Below are 15,931 nucleotides of genomic sequence, written 5' to 3'. Positions count from 1 at the left end.
TTCTGCCCCAGTCCTGACCCTTTCTTTGAAGCCAGGTCCACAGCTCACATCATGCCCAGGTGGGCCAGTGGTTCACCCTTGGAAGCCAGCGGGGACCAGGGCAAGGCAGGCTTTTCGTAGAGACCTGGTAGGATACCCGCAAGGGATCACTCACCTGGGCAGGGCTGGGAGGTCCCAGGAAGAGTCGGTTATTCATTCAACAAGTATTTCTTGGACACCCATCACATGCCAGGCTTTGTGCTAGACAATGGGTGACAGTAGTGAACTGCACAGACATTGCCCCTGTTTTTGGAGTGCAGGGTCTAGAAATCTCGAAGTGGTGATAATGGCAGTGGGAAAAGACAAAAAAGAGAGCAAATGAATTGGTCGAAGTAAAAACTGTGGTATGTGCTCGGAGGGTAGCAAAGAGGGTGGGAGACAGAGAGAGTCCTGTCCGAGCAGGTGACACCTAATCTAAGACCCCAAAGAGAAAGAGCCAGTCACAGGGTGGAGAGTGTTCCAGACAGAAGGAATAGCATTCATTCCCTCCCTCACTCATTCATAGTTACTGTGTGCTGGGTACTCTGCTGTTCTAGCTGCTAGAAAAACAGACGTGGACAATACAAGAGAACTCTGTCCCCTCATGGAGCTTACGTTCCAGTGGGAGGAGACAGGAAACAAGTCTCGCTCTGTTGCCCGGGATAGAGTGAGTGCCATGGCATCAGCCCAGCTCACAGCAACCTCCAACTCCTGGGCTCAAGCAATCCTACTGCCTCAGCCTCCCGAGTAGCTGGGACTACAAGCATGCATCACTATGCCCACCTAACTTTTTCTATATATATTTTTAGTTGGCCAGATAATTTCTTTCTACTTTTAGTAGAGACGGGGTGTCGCTCTTGCTCAGGCTGGTCTCGAACTCCTGACCTCAAGCGATCCTCCCGCCTCAGCCTCCCAGAGTGCTAAGATTATAGGCGTGAGCCACCGCGCCCGGCCAAGGAGTTTGGATTTTGTTAGGAGGCATTGGGGAGCTGGTGGAGGAGTGTGGGCAGGGGATAGGTCTGCTCCCTCTGGCTGCTCCATGTCGGTGAGGAGTGAGCGGGGTGGGAAGGTCGGAGTGGAATTAGTTGGGTATTATTCAGTCATCCAGGCGAGATGATGGTGGCCTTGATGATGGAGGTGGGTGAACAGATACACCTGTGGGCCTGATTGACAGGACTCGATGGTGGTTTGATGATGGAAAAGCACGATCGCTTGGGGTTTTATTAATACTTCCAGCAACTGGGTGGATCTCGGTGCCATTGACTGAGCTGGAGTGGGTTGTGGGAGATAGGTTTTGGGGAGGAAAACAAGAATACAGTTTTGGGAAACTTAGAGAGATTGCTGTTAGGCAAGTCAGGATGACAAGCAGACAGTTCTCAGAGTCTAGAGCTTAGGGATGAGGACTGGACTAGAGATAATATTTTCGCTCAGGGCACGGGCAGCGTTGGTTTGGTCCACAGGGGCAGTGCTGTTCAAGGCTCGAGAGCTAAGCTGTCCAGTACAGTGGCCACTGGCCAAGTGTGGCTGAGACCGTTGGGTACATGACATGTGGCTTGTCTAAATTCAGCTGTGCTAAAAGTGTAAAATGCACACCGGATTTCAAAGAATTAGCATAGAAAAACAATGTAGAATATCTCGTGAATGATTTTGATATTGATTACACATTGAAATCCTAATCTTTTGGATATATTGGGTTAAACAAAATATATTATTGACATTAATTTCACCTGTTTACTTTTACCTCTTTTTAATGTGGCTACTAGAAAATTACATTTGTGCTAGCATTTTTTTTTTCTTTTTTTGGAGACAAAGTCTAGCTCTGTTGCCAGGCCTCAGCCTCCTGAGCAGCTGCGATTATAGGTGTGAGCCAATGTGCCCAACCTTACGTTGTATTTCTAATGTGCTAGAGCAGCGCTCCGCAACCTTTTTGGCACCAGGGACCGGCTTCATGGAAGACAATCCTTCCACGGCCAGGGGTGAGTGAGGATGAGTGTGGACGGTGGGGATGGTCCTGGGATGACCCAAGCGCACCACATCCATTGTGCAGTCAAACCTCTCTGCCAATGACAATCGGCACTTGCAGCCGCTCCCCTGCGGCAGCACCACCGCCCCGGCTCCACCCCAGATCATCAGGCACCAGACTCTCACAGGGGCACAACCTAGATCCCCGGAATGTGGGGGTTCCCAGTAGGGTTTGTGCTCTTATGGAAATCCAATGCCACCGCTGATCTGATAGGTGATGTGAGCGATGGGGGGTGGCCACAAACGGATGAAGCCTCACTCGCCTGCCTGCCGCCCACCTCCGGCCGCAAGGCCTGGGGTTGGGGGTGGGTTTGGGGACCCCAACAAGCCACGGCAGTGGTCCGCAGTGCGGGGGCAGGGTGGGGGGACCGCAGTGCTAGAGGGTAGGGCAGGTGGGGCGTTGTAGGGCATGGTGGGTTGGGGCACCAGGGGGCAGCAGTGGTTAGGAAATGGAAGGGCATCTCCGGCACGGGCACCCCTACAGGAAACCCAGAGTAGGGGCTGTTGTCCTGGCTCTCTCTAGCTCTCCTTCTTGGGACCTTGTTAGAGCACAACTGTGGAAAACTCCCTGGACTTCCCAACGCCTTGGCCGTCTCAACTGCAGTTGCAGAGCAGGCAGGAGGGGTCCCAATGAGGTGACAGTAAGAACCATTCAGGATGTTGCTGGTACCTCAGCTCCTGAGTTCTCATCCTCTTCATATCACCTCCAGCTGACATCGCCCTGCCAGGGGGACATTTCCACCCCTTGAGCTGAGCAGGGTATGCCAATCAACAGCTGGGTAGTCAAGGCAACCAAGGCAATAAAGCTCACAGAGGTTAATTTATATGAAATAAATGTGGCTGTAATTCATTATCATTCTACACGTCTTGTTCAATCTGCCTGCAGTGTTTCTAGTTGGCAGGAAAACTGCCATTAGGGAAAAAAGAGCATGAGATGATTGGGGGTGAGATTGAATTCACATCTGTTAGTTTGCTGTGACTTTTGTCAGCACTGCTGGGTGCCTGACACTGTGCTGGGTGCTTTGCGTTGTTTAATGTGTTGCCCTCAAGGAATATATGCCCAGATATTTTAATACCGGGAGAAGGGTGTAGAGGTATAAATAGAGACCCGTGAGGGCTCAGAGGAAGTGCAATTAACACCCATGTGTGGGTGCATGTAACTTTGAACTCAGAGAAGTTGCCAGGTAGCACCAGAGCGGAGAGGCAGGATTTGGCCATGCAGTGGAGGGGTGGAGAGAGGATTTTGCAGGCAGGACAGCAAGAAAAGACATGATTCAGGGAAGGGCAGCTGTTGGCCACGTGGAACCGGGTCACAGAAAACCAAGTTGGTGCCGGACCTTGAGAGGCCTTGATTTCCAGGTTAAGGAGATTGGACTTTAAATTGTAGGCATTTATGAGTTTTTGAAGAGGGACTGATCTGGACAGCACAGAGCTTAGAAGGAAGAAGCCACTTGCCTGGGGCTTTTGGTGCTCAGAGGGCAGGGCAGGAGAGGAAACGGTGCTTGTACGAGGAAAGGAGGGAGGTCACGAGCCCCTCTGGGACTAGTGAGCCGGCAAATAAGGCAGTGTGGTATAGTGGTTAAAGGTATTCATTTTGGAAATGGAAAGATCTGGATTTCAGCCCTTGTCCTATCATTTCTTTTGGTAATAGCTTTATTGAGATATAATTCACATACCATACAATTCATCCCCATAATATCCTGAAATAAAAAAAAAACAAAGTGTACAATGTGATGGTGTTTAGTATATTCGCAGAGCTATACAATCATCACCACAAACAATTTTACTTTTTAAAACTAGAGACACAGAGGAAGTGCAATTAACATACTCATAACATACTATTTTAAAGAGTACAGTTCAGTGATTTTCAGTATATTCAACCATCACTGCAATTTCTAGAATCTTCACCACCCAAAAAGAAACCTTTACCCATTAGCAGTCACTCCCCATTCCCCTTCCTCCCGGCCCCTGACAAACACTAATATCTCTATGGATTTGCCTGTTTTGGATATTTTCTATAAATGACTCATATACTATGTAGGCTTTTTGTATGGCTTTTTTCTCTTGGCATACTGTTTCCAAGGTGCATCCATATTGTACGTGTCAGCACTTCATTTCTATTTATGGCTGAATAATAGTCCATTATATGGAGAGACCATATTTTGTTTATCCACTCATACTTGATGGACGTTTGGATTGTTTCTGCTTTTGGCTGTTACGAATAATGCTGCTGTGAACGTTCGTGTACAGGTGTTTGTGTGGACATATGTTTTCATTTCCCTTCAGCATATACCTAAGAGTGGAATTGCTACTCATACCCTATATTTAACTTTTTGAGGAATTGCCAAACTGTTTTCCAAAGAGACAGCTCCGTGTGGACCCCACCCTTGGCATCAGGTCTGGTCCACTTGGACCCTCCATCCACCCGCCTGTGCCCAGCACGGGGTTTTGTGTTCCAGAGCCAACTCTGGTTTCTTTAGTTCTCAGGCTTTTGAGACGGGGCTTATTGTTGGTTTCGCCTGGTGAGGCTTAACTACTTCTCCACTTCCCCAGATCTTCTTTCCTGGTCCTGAGTATTTCCTTTGCATTCTTTTTTTGAGTCCACAAATATTACTTCCCAAGTCCTTATTGTGTTTCAGACAAAAGGAATAACAGTAGTGGCAAACAAATGTCATTGAGAATATTCTAGAGCAGTTAGAGATGATATACGAGTTACTGAATAAACCATTATGGGTATCAAGTGGTGGTGAATTATGGAGACAGTGAGAGGGCAATGTAATTGAGAGCAGGGGTAGGTGTTGGGTCCTTCGGAATGGCTGGTCAGGGAAGGCCTCTGAGGAGGTGATATTTTAGTTGAAACCTAAATATATATATATAAATATATATGACCCCAAAGTAGGGTTATTATGAGGATTCAATATGATAATCATGTCAAATACCACGTGCTGTGCTGGCCCATAGTAGGCCATCAGTAAAGAGTGGGGAGCAGAGAGACTGTCCCTCACCAGCCTGTGGGCCCCTTTAACAGCAGAGAAGTGGGGGGCTTTTCTGCCCCACCAGCACCTTGGCAGGGTGGCCGATATTGGCTGTGCAAACCCATGAAGGAGTTACTTAGTGAGCTCAAGGGCAGGTCAGCGCTAAGGAGCTGGCCTTCTGCCCCGGTTTCCTGCTCTGACACCTCTGAGGGCTTCAGGGCGTGCCACGGCCTCACTAGACAGAGACCTGCTGAGGTGGCGAGGAGGGAAGCGAGGAAGGGGTACTCTGCCCCAACGCCTGCCTGGGTTGCTAAAGGTCCCCAGCTGTGGCTCCCTGGGTTTGTTAGGCAGAGGCCCGGTGTCCACCTTGGTGGAGAAGGCAATGACCATACAGAGTGACTCATATGGCCCTGATAGCCAATGTCGTTTTCGTTTTTTTTTTTTAATTGAGGTGAAATTTGATAATAAAATTAACCATTTTATTTTATTTTTTTTGCAGCATAATAATAAAGTAGCAAGCAAAAAATTAACTACCTTAAAGTATATAATTCAGTGGTATTTAGTACATTTATGTTACTGTACGACCATTACTTCTACTTAGTTCCAAAACATTTTTATCACCCCAAAAAGAAACCTTATACCCATTAAGCAGTCACTCTCCAATCCTCCCTTGCCCCAATCCCTGGCAACCACTAATCTGCTCTCTGTCTCTGTGGATTTACCTATTCTGGACATCTCATATACATGGAATCATACAGTATATGGTCTTTTGTGTCCGACTTCTTTTACTCAGCGTGATGTTTCCAAGGTTCATCCATGTTGTATCACATATCGGTACTTTGTTCTTTTTCATAGTTGAATAATATTCTACTGTATGGACATACCACATTTTGTTTAACCACTCATCAGTTGATGGGCATTTCGGTGATTGTGAATAATGCTGCTATAAACACTTGTGTGCAAGGTTTTGTTTGAACGCCTGTTTTCAGTTCTTCTAGGAGTGAATTATATAGTAATTCTGTTTCACTTTTTGAGGACCACCACTTTACATTTTCGTCAGCAGTGTATGAAGTTTCTCCACATGCTCATCAACCCTTGTTATTTTTTTTTGCTTTTTTTACTGTAGCCATCCTCCTGGGTCTGAAGTGGTTTCTCGTTGTGGTTTTGATTTGCATCTCCCTAATGACTAATGATGTTGAGCTTCTTTTTATGGGCTTGTTGCCATTTGTTCTTCTCTTTTCTTGAGCAGATTAGAGCCCCGTTTGGAAGCCAGGTTGGACAGAACTGTGTTATCCAGAGGAGTTTCAAATAATAATGCTCTATAGTGGTTGTAGAAATTAGAGAGCACATGTGTGAATTTTGAGCATGGTGTCTTACATAGTAAATACTAATTAAATGGTGGTATATACAGCATATATGTATATTTACACACACAAATATATATAACATATGTATACATATACACACATCATATATACATATAAAATATACACACACAATATTTACATATAAAACATATGTACATAGTATACACATATACATAGTATGTAATATATATGTGTATATATATTCATTTCTACTCTTAGGAAGTTTAAAGACTTCCAATGGGAAAGAAAAGTGCTCAAATAAGCTATAAAGTAATAATGTATTTTTTCCAAGTTATATACTAGCATTAGAAACAGGATCTCCTGGAGACAGTAATCGTAGTACAGTTATTCCCATAATATTTTTTTTTAGAGGGAAAATAAGATCAATGAATGGAAGGAGGTAGACTTTTCCCCAGTATAAAAGAGAATATTTTAAGGGAGCTTCTTGGAGGTTGTAAGCTCCTCACGTCCCGGAGGTGACCTCACACAGCTGGCTGACTATTGGTAGAGGGGCTTCCTGGGTCCTGGGAGCGATTTGCGGAGGGCTGTCTTTTCCACCCATGTTCCCAGAAGCCCTTGATCGCTCCCTGTGTGGCACCTCCCTCCTTTGGCAGGGTCTGGAATCCTGCAGTTATTGTGGTGCCCGAGGCAGCTGCCAGGGCAGGTGCCTCCTGCAGGTGACCTGGCACCTTATCTTGCCCGACCCCATCTCTCTCCTGCCTTACTCCTAGAAATAACCCAAGGCCAAACATTAATCGTGAAACCATAAAACCACGTGAAGCTCAGATGGCCTCCAGTGGCCTGGACTCTTGGTGCCCTGTTATCGAGAAATGCTGCCTCACCTCCCTATGGGTGGGGAGGGTGGAGTGGCTGGGATGATGAGGGACCCAGCACTTCGGCCTTCCATCCTAGTAGACCAGTGGGCAGAGAATGCCTGTATTGCCTGTGGCTTCCACGAAGCCTGTTTGAATCTGATCCTTAGGGCTTGGGGAGAGACCACAGTGGCATCTCTTAGCATCAACAGAAACTCTCTCTAGAATCTCTAGAAACTCTCTCTCAATCAGAAACTCTCCTAGTTTGATGTGGGCTGTGACATATATATACATATATGTAAAGATTTCGTAGACACTTATATAGTACTGAAAACCACATCCATCACGCATGTACTCTGGTGAACATCCATCTGTGTACGGTGTCTTCTTCATCCCCAGAACCTTCATAGTGCCTGCAACATCAGTACATCTTTGTTGAACTGATGAATGAATGGCGAATGAACAAATATTTATGCTCACCCACGTGCTCGTCCACACATGTACACATTTGCAGGCGGGTACCTGCAGATAAACTCATGCCTGTTCACGTTACACCTACGCAACACATACACACATTCAAACCAAGCACAATAGCAAAATGCACCTGTCCATACACACCTGCACCTAATAGTCACGTGCATATGAATATGTATGTAAATTTACAGACTCATAAATAACTCTGCAGAAAAACAAGCAGCGGTGGTGGCTGTGATGAGAGAAGATGGTTCCACAGATGCTGGGCAGGGCGAAGATGATATTTCACTGGGAAGACCACCTCTCAGCTGTGTGCTGGGGTGCTTGCACATGCTCTCTTGTAGATTGAATTGTGTCCCCTGCTAAAACTCACATGTTGAAGTCCTAACCCGCAGTACCTCAGAATGTGACTATATTTGGAGACAGGGCCTTTAAAGAGATAATTAAGGTTAAATGAGGTCATATGGGTGGGCCCTAATCCAATCTTACTGATGTCCTTATAGGAAGAGGAAATTTGGACACACAAAGAGACAAGGATGCAGGGGAAAGGCCGTGGGAGGACAAGTGAGGAGGTGGCCACTTGCAAGCCAAGGAGAGAGGCCAAAGGAGAAACCAAATGTGCTGGCCTTGATCTTGGACTTCTAGCCTCCAGAACTGTGAGAAAATAAAATTTCTGTTGTTTAAGCCTGTGGTCCCCAAGACCCGGGCTGTGGACAGGTACCAGTCCGTGGCCTGTTAGGAACCGGGCCGCACAGCAGCAGGTGAGCAAATGAAGTTTCATCTGTATTTACAGCTGCTCCCCATCGGGGGCATCACCGCATAAGCTCCGCCTCCTGTCAGATCAGTAGCGGCGTTAGATTCTTGTAGGAGCCCAAACCCTACTGTAAACCAAGCATGCGAGGGATCTAGGTGCACGCTCCTTATGAGAATCTAATGCCTGATGATCTGAGGTGGAGCTGAGGTGGTGATGCTAGTGCTGGGGAGCAGCTGCAAATACAGAGTATCTTTAGCAGAGAGGTTTGACTGCACAATAAATGTAATGTGCTTGAGTCATCCCGAAACCATCCCCCCGCCCCTCCCCTGGTTTGTGGAAAGATTGTCTTCCATGAAACCAGTCCCTCGTGCCCAAAAGGTTGGGGACCGCTGGTTTAAGCCATGCAACCTGTGATATTTTGTTTTGACAGTGCTAGCAAACTAATACACACTCCAGAGCTTTCATCCCTCTCTTCTCCCTGCTAAGCAAGCTGGTGCGCAGGGGGAGGTGGGGAGGAGCTGAGGAGAGCTCATCAGAGTAAGCAGGACCAAGTTCAGCATCTTCTGGTCTCTTGCAATCTCTTCTAGAAAAATGTATTGGGCTGGCTGGGAACTGCCCTGGGCTGTTGTTCCTATAAAGAATACAGTATGAAGATAGATATCTATGGGGTGTGTGTGTGTGTGTGTGTGTGTTTTCACATGCTGGTATGGAGGCAGCCTCAGGCTGCAGTTTCTTAAAAAGAAACTGAGGCTATGATTTCACGGTGTGCTGCACACCCCAAAGTCTGGGACTGGGAGGCAAAAAACTCTGGCATGAGTTTTGGGCTTTACCACCAACTTGTCACGTGGACTTAAGAGAATTGTTTCACTTCCATAGGCTCTGGATTCTCATCTGTCCTGTGGTTGCCTGTCTCACAGAGTTCCTGCGAGGATCCAAGGAGGGAAGAGAGCTACAGGTGCTTTGAAGAGTTAAGAACAGGAGAGGAATGATGCCTCACCGGAATTACAAATGGTAAAGATTAAATGGGAAAAAAAGAGTAACCAGGTTAATTTTTGAGTCCTTCCTGGAACTGACCCAGCCTAATAGTTAATCTGTTTGTCCTCTTTAGGAATTGCTTGGACCCTGTTCCATGCATACGTACACACACCCCGAAGATCCAGAATGGCCCAGAGCAGAGCTGACGGGTCCCTGGGAGGTCACCTACTCAGGCCTGACACTTTTGCAGAGGCAAGACCGAGGCCAGGAGAGGGCAGAGGGACTGAGATTTCACAGGGAGTTAGTTGGCAAAGCAGGGATTTGAAGTCAGGTCTCTGGAGATAGAGTCGAGCACCTTTTCTAGGTTGTCACCTGGATCTTAAAAGTGGACTAGGATCTGGTCATGGACCGTGTAGTCCCAGCTACTTGGGAGGCTGAGGCAGGAGGATCAATTGAGCTCAGAAATTTGAATCTAGCTTGGGCAATATAGACAGACCTCATCTCTAAAGAAAAAAATATGGACTGGGTTCCAGAGGCTTTTACCTAGGATTGGGGAAGTTCGAAAATTTGGATCCTGCCTTGTTAAGTATAGCTTTAATCCATTTAGTAAAAGGATGTGTTCTGAAAAATTTGGATTCAGTCAAAAGGCCACACTCAAGGATCCAGAAGGCCACATGAGGCCCCAAGGCTGCAGGTTCCCCACACCGGCAAGGTCACATTCTGAGATTCTGGGTGAACATGAATTTCAGGAGGACACTAATCAACCCAGTGTGGATAGAGTAGCTCGGAAGCAGTGGTTCTCAAATGTAGTGTGCATCAGAGCCAGCTGCGGGGCTTGCTGAGTCCATTCCCAGACTTCCCGTGGGAGGCCTTGCCTGTCTAACCAATCCTAGGTGATTCTGCTAGCGCACTTGCATTGGCTTGCTAGGCTACCATCACAAAGAACCACAAACTGGGTGGCTTAAACAATACAAACCTATTGTCTCACAGTTCTGGAGGCTAAAAGTCTGAAATCAAGGTCTGGTGGGGTTGGTGTCTTTGTGTTCAAATTTCTAAGGACATCAATCCATATTAGATTAAGGTCCACCCTAATGATCTTATTTTAACTTGATTACCTCTGTAAAGACCCTATCTCCAAATAAGGTCACATTTTGAGCTACTGGAGGTTAGGACTTCAGCATATAAATTTTTTTTTTTTTTTTTTTTTGTCTGGGGGAGGACACGATTCAACCCAACAGAGCTTGAACAGCTTTAGCCAAGGGACACCCTCTGGGAGGCCCTGTGTATAAGACGACCTTGCTTCTCCTGTGTGGAACTTTGGACAGAAGCTGGCCTGGATGAGAGCTTCCAGAAGCAGGAGGCAGGAGGCTTGTCTTGTAGTTCTGCTCTGTGGACACCTCACTGGGGGACCTTGGACAAATCACCATCTCGGGGTCTTAGTATCTCCCTGGTCTTTGGTTCGCTCTGACAATCTGTGATTCCCAGGTGGCAAGACAAGTCAGTTTTTGGCTAGTTCTCAGCCTCCATGCTGTCTTATAGACTCTCAATCTGTGCTACTGGGTGAGACCAAGGCTCAGAAATTCAGCCTTGCAGGACTCATTGATTTTCTTTTCTGTGCTCACTTTATCAATTTTTCATTCATTCATTCAACAAACACTTATTGAGCATCTCTTGTGTAGTAGGCATTGTGCTCAACAGGGCAGGCTGAGCTCACTCTGGTGGGGAGATAGACGTATAAACAGATAGTCAGAAACACATTTGATGAGTGCTGTAGCTGCCATTGAACTTTTTTTAATTGGGAGGCCGTTAGGCTGAGATGGCTCTAGCACTTTCGGTTGCTACCTAAGCAAACTGTCGCCCAGTGTGAACAGTAAAATAAAACTAGAGACTTTACCAATCAGAAACCCCCATGTAACCTCTAAATAGGGACTTTTCACTCTAACCAAATATGTTTTCTTTGTCTTGCTTCTGCAAACGCTTTATAAATGTTTCTCAGCCCCTCAGCGGAGTGCTAAACTGTTTGTGGTCTGGTGCTGCCCGATTCCCAAATCACCATCTACTCAAATAAACCCTTTAATGTTTTCATGTGCCTAAGTTTACCTTTTAACACTGTGCGGTAAATGCCATGTGCTATGGGAACTAGGTCGGGGGGTGATTCTGCCTGGGGGTGTCAGAGGAGGCTTTCTAGCGAGGAGATGAGCTGTATCTTCAAGGTTCCATAGTAGTGCTACAGGGCCAGGGGGCCAGGAGAGGAATTCTAAGTAGACGGAGCAGCTTGTGCTTTTCCCAGTGGGTATGAGGAGTAATTAGATATGGCCGGTGCTCCGAGACATGTGGATGACTAGTGGGAGAAGAGGCTGAAGATGTGGCTTCAGACCTCACTACGAAGGATGTTATACGCCAGGCCTCTTCGACTATCTCCACCACACTGAGCTCTGTCTGCCCTATTGAGCACAATGCCTACTACATAAGAGATACTCAGTAAGTGTTTGTTGAATGAATGAATGAAATATTCTTTTTTTAAAAAAAAAATCCATGTTTTGTAGTTGAGGAACTAGAAGCTCAGAAAGAGGAAGTCACTGAATCACACATTTACCAGGTGGGAGGCGGAGGCCCTGGGAGTTAAGCCCAGGTTGGTCTGGCTTTAATGCCTGTGCTCTTAACCATTGCACCACACTGCACCCCTCTGCTGATGTGGCCTTGGCGTCCTGGCATGGGAAAGTGAGGCAGCCACAGACGCCAGTCAGAACTCAGGGGTCCTGCCTCCTGGCCTTAGCCTCCCCCAGCCTGCAGAGAGCTCTCTGGAAGGGCAGCACAAAGGGCATTCCAAGACGAGGGGCACCCACGATCAGTCTTCCTACCCCTGACTGGGAAGACGGGGCAGGGGACCTGGGGGACCTTATGACGTGTACAGCCTGATGATCCCCAGCAACCTATAGACCAGGACTTTTATGACCTGTTATTACATTTCTCCCCAGTATCTAGAACCTTTGGGTAGGATAAGAGACTTCAATAAAAACGCAATCTTTCCCTTTGACCAATTAATCTGTAATTACCTTCCCACTCACTAACCTTGGTTGATCCCATGATAAGTAAGAGAAAATGACTTTTGAATTAATTCATTGACAATGAAGTCTTCTAAGGAAACAGTGTTTTATAAACACACGGATACACGTGCACACACCCACTTAGCTGCCGCGGGCAACGCGTGCCTCTCCCGGCACGTGCACCTGCACCGGTCTGTGTATTCCCGGGAACGCAAACGACTGTGCGAGGAACTTGCTGCACGTGCGAGGGCTTTCATGTACCCAATTGTGCACAGACAGCAAAAAACCAACCAACCAGGCCGGGCGCGGTGGCTCACGCCTATAATCCTAGCACTCTGGGAGGCCGAGGTGGGTGGATCGTTCGAGGTCAAGAGTTCGAGGCCAGCCTGAGCATGAGTGAGACTCCGTCTCTACTAAAAATAGAAAGAAATGATTTGGACAGCTAAAGATATATATAGAAAAAAATTAGCCTGGCATGGTGGCACATGCCTCTAGTCCCAGCTACTCGGGAGGCTGAGACGGGAGGATCGCTTAAGCCCAGGAGTTTGAGGTTGCTGTGAGCTAGGCTGACGCCACAGCACTCACTCTAGCCTGGGCAACAAAGTGAGACTCTGTCTCGACAAAAAAAAAAAAAAAAAAAGAAAAAAATTAGCCTGGCATGGTGGCACATGCCTGTAGTCCCAGCTACTCGGGAGGCTGAGGCGGGAGGATTGCTTAAGCCCAGGAGTTTGAGGTTGCTGTGAGCTAGGCTGACGCCATAGCACTCTAGCTAGGGCAACAGAGCAAGACTCTGTCTCAAAATAAATAAATAAATAAATAAAATCCAAAAAATCAACCAACCAACCAAACAAACAAACAAAAAAACCTCCCAAACCCCAAACAACCACAAAGAAACAAAAACCCCCCAAAACCAAAAACTAAATTCCACCAAACCCTCAGATCACTCTTAAATTTGGAAGGACAGAGACTAAGCAAAAAAAAAAAAAAAAAGAAAAAAATATTAGTTTCCATTCATTGAGTGCTCACTAAATGCTCAGAATTGTGTTAAGCACTTTACAAATAGTGTCTCAGCTTTATAACAACCCTATGAAACAGATATTAGCACCCCCATTGTTTCTGTGGTGAAGTTTCAGTGCCTCAAGGGATTGTGTGCACATCAGGGTTTGGAAGCCTTTTGATATAGGTTTTCAAGATCACAGTAGCAAACACTGAGTGCAGCTGTGTTCTGACTATAAAAACTTTGTTCTTAACCCCTAAGATCTTACCCGTTTGTATTTTTTTTTTTTTTTTAAGAGACAGGTTCTCGCTTTGTTGCCCAGGCTGGATGGAGTGCAATGGCACAATCATACCTCACTGTAACCTTGATCTCCTGGGCTCAAGTGATCCTCCTGCCTCAGCCTCCTGAGTAGCTGGGACTACAGGCACATGCTACCATGCCTGGCGAATTTTTCTTATTTTTTGTAGAGATGGGGTCTCCTTATGTTGCCTAGGCTGGTCTTGAGGCTCAAGCGATCCTCCTTCCTTGACCTCCCAAAGTGTGGGATTATAGGCATGAGCCACTATGTCTAGCCCCCAACTGTATTTTTTTTTTTTAAAGAAAAAATTGTTCAATGACACTGGTTAAAGCATGGTGAGGAAGACTGTATTTAAAACCATTGTGATAGGCATAGGGACCGACCACTGCAATGGGATTTCGTGGCAGGGGAGAGAGATTGGGTTCAACTCTGAGTACAGCATGGGCAAGTGGGAATTTACAGCCAAGGAGCAGGGTGGGGGTCAATGGATGGAAAATTACTGAGAGGAAACATCAGGGAGAAGGGGACTCTGGCTAAACCTACCTAACGGGATTCTTGCTGAAGACAGGCCAGGGTGACCAGACGTCCCTTGCGGGGTGGTGGAGGATGAGGAACCTGATCAGATAGAGAGGGTGAGGGGTTCTTGCTCAACTGACTTAGCAGGGTTCTTTGTTAAAACTGAATTTTATATGCAAATGCACAGATGGGTCTAGGAGAAGGTTCAGGAGCCTGACTGAAGTTTGGTCGAGCAAAGAGTCTTTGGCAATTTCCATGGCAGGGATAAAGAGAGGATTTAATTTTTACTGAACAGCTGCAGGAGACATCTTCCACAGCCATCATCCTCAGCTTAGAAGGAGCAGCTATTTTTTAAAAAATTGTGGCAAAACATACACATCATAAAATTTACCTATTAGACTTTTTTTTTTTTGAGACAGGATCTCACTCTATTGCACAGCTAGAGTGCTGTGGTGTCATTGTAGCTCACTGTAACCTCAAACTCCTGGGCTCAAGGGATCTTCCTGCCTCAGAGTCCTGAGCAGCTGGGACTACAGGCATGCGCCACCATGCCCGGCTAATTTTTCTATTTTTTGTAGAGATGGGGTCTCACTCTTGCTCCGGTTGGTCTTGAACTTCTGGCCTCAAGCAATCCTCCCACCTTGGCCTCTCAAAGTGCTAGGATTACAGGCATGAGCCACCGTGCCTGGCCTGCTAAGCCATTTTTAAGTACACAATTCAGCGGGATTAAGTACTTTCTTTTTTTTTTTAATTTTAAAAATTATTTTTTCATTGCTACATGATAATTGTACATATTTAAAAGGTATATGTGATATTTTGATAGTGCATACAGAGTGCAATGATCAATTCAGGGTAATTAGGATATCTGTCACCTCAAATGTATCATTGCTTTGTTGGGAACATTTCGTATCTTCTCTTCTGGCTATTTTGAAATATACAACAAATTATTGTTAACAACCCTACTTGTTATCAAACACTAGAACTTCTTCCTTCTGTCTAATTGTATGTTTATACCCATTAACCAGCCTCTCCTCATCTCTCCCCCACCACACTTCCCAGCCTCTGGTAACCATCATTCTACTCCCTACATCCATGTGATCAGCTGTTTTTAGGCAGGGCCTGGTGGCTCACTCCTGAAATCCCAGCCCTTTGGGAGGCTAAGGTGGGAGGATCCCTTGAGGGCAGGAGTTTGAGAGCAGCTTGAGCAACATAGTGAGAACCTGTCTCTAAAAAAAAAAAAAAAAAAAGAAAGAAAGAAAAACTTTTTTAGCCCCCACATTTGAGGGAGAACATGTGATATTCATCTGTATGTGCCTGACTTATTTCACTTGACCTAATGTCCTCCAGTTCCATCCATGTTGCTGCAAATGGCAGGATTTCATTATTTTTTTATGGCTGTATAGTATTCCGTTACCACATTTTATAGTATTCCAATGCCACATTTTCTTTTTCTATTCATCTGTTGATGGACGCTTAGGTTGATTCCATATCTCGGCTATTGTGAATAGTGTTTCGATAAACATGCAGATATTTCTTCGATATACCAACTTTCTTTCTTTTGGTTATACATCCAGTAGTGGGAAGGTGTTCATGAAGAAGGAGAGTCCTAAGAAAGACAGCCAGGCTTTTGTTCTGGTCCCCGGCTCAGGGTCTTTCTCTCAGACAGCCTCAGTTAG

This window comes from Eulemur rufifrons, chromosome 21, assembly GCF_041146395.1.
Source record: "Eulemur rufifrons isolate Redbay chromosome 21, OSU_ERuf_1, whole genome shotgun sequence".
NCBI lineage: Eukaryota > Metazoa > Chordata > Mammalia > Primates > Lemuridae > Eulemur > Eulemur rufifrons.
The sequence above is the reverse complement of the archived record's forward strand: the minus strand, read 5'-3'. Positions refer to the sequence as shown.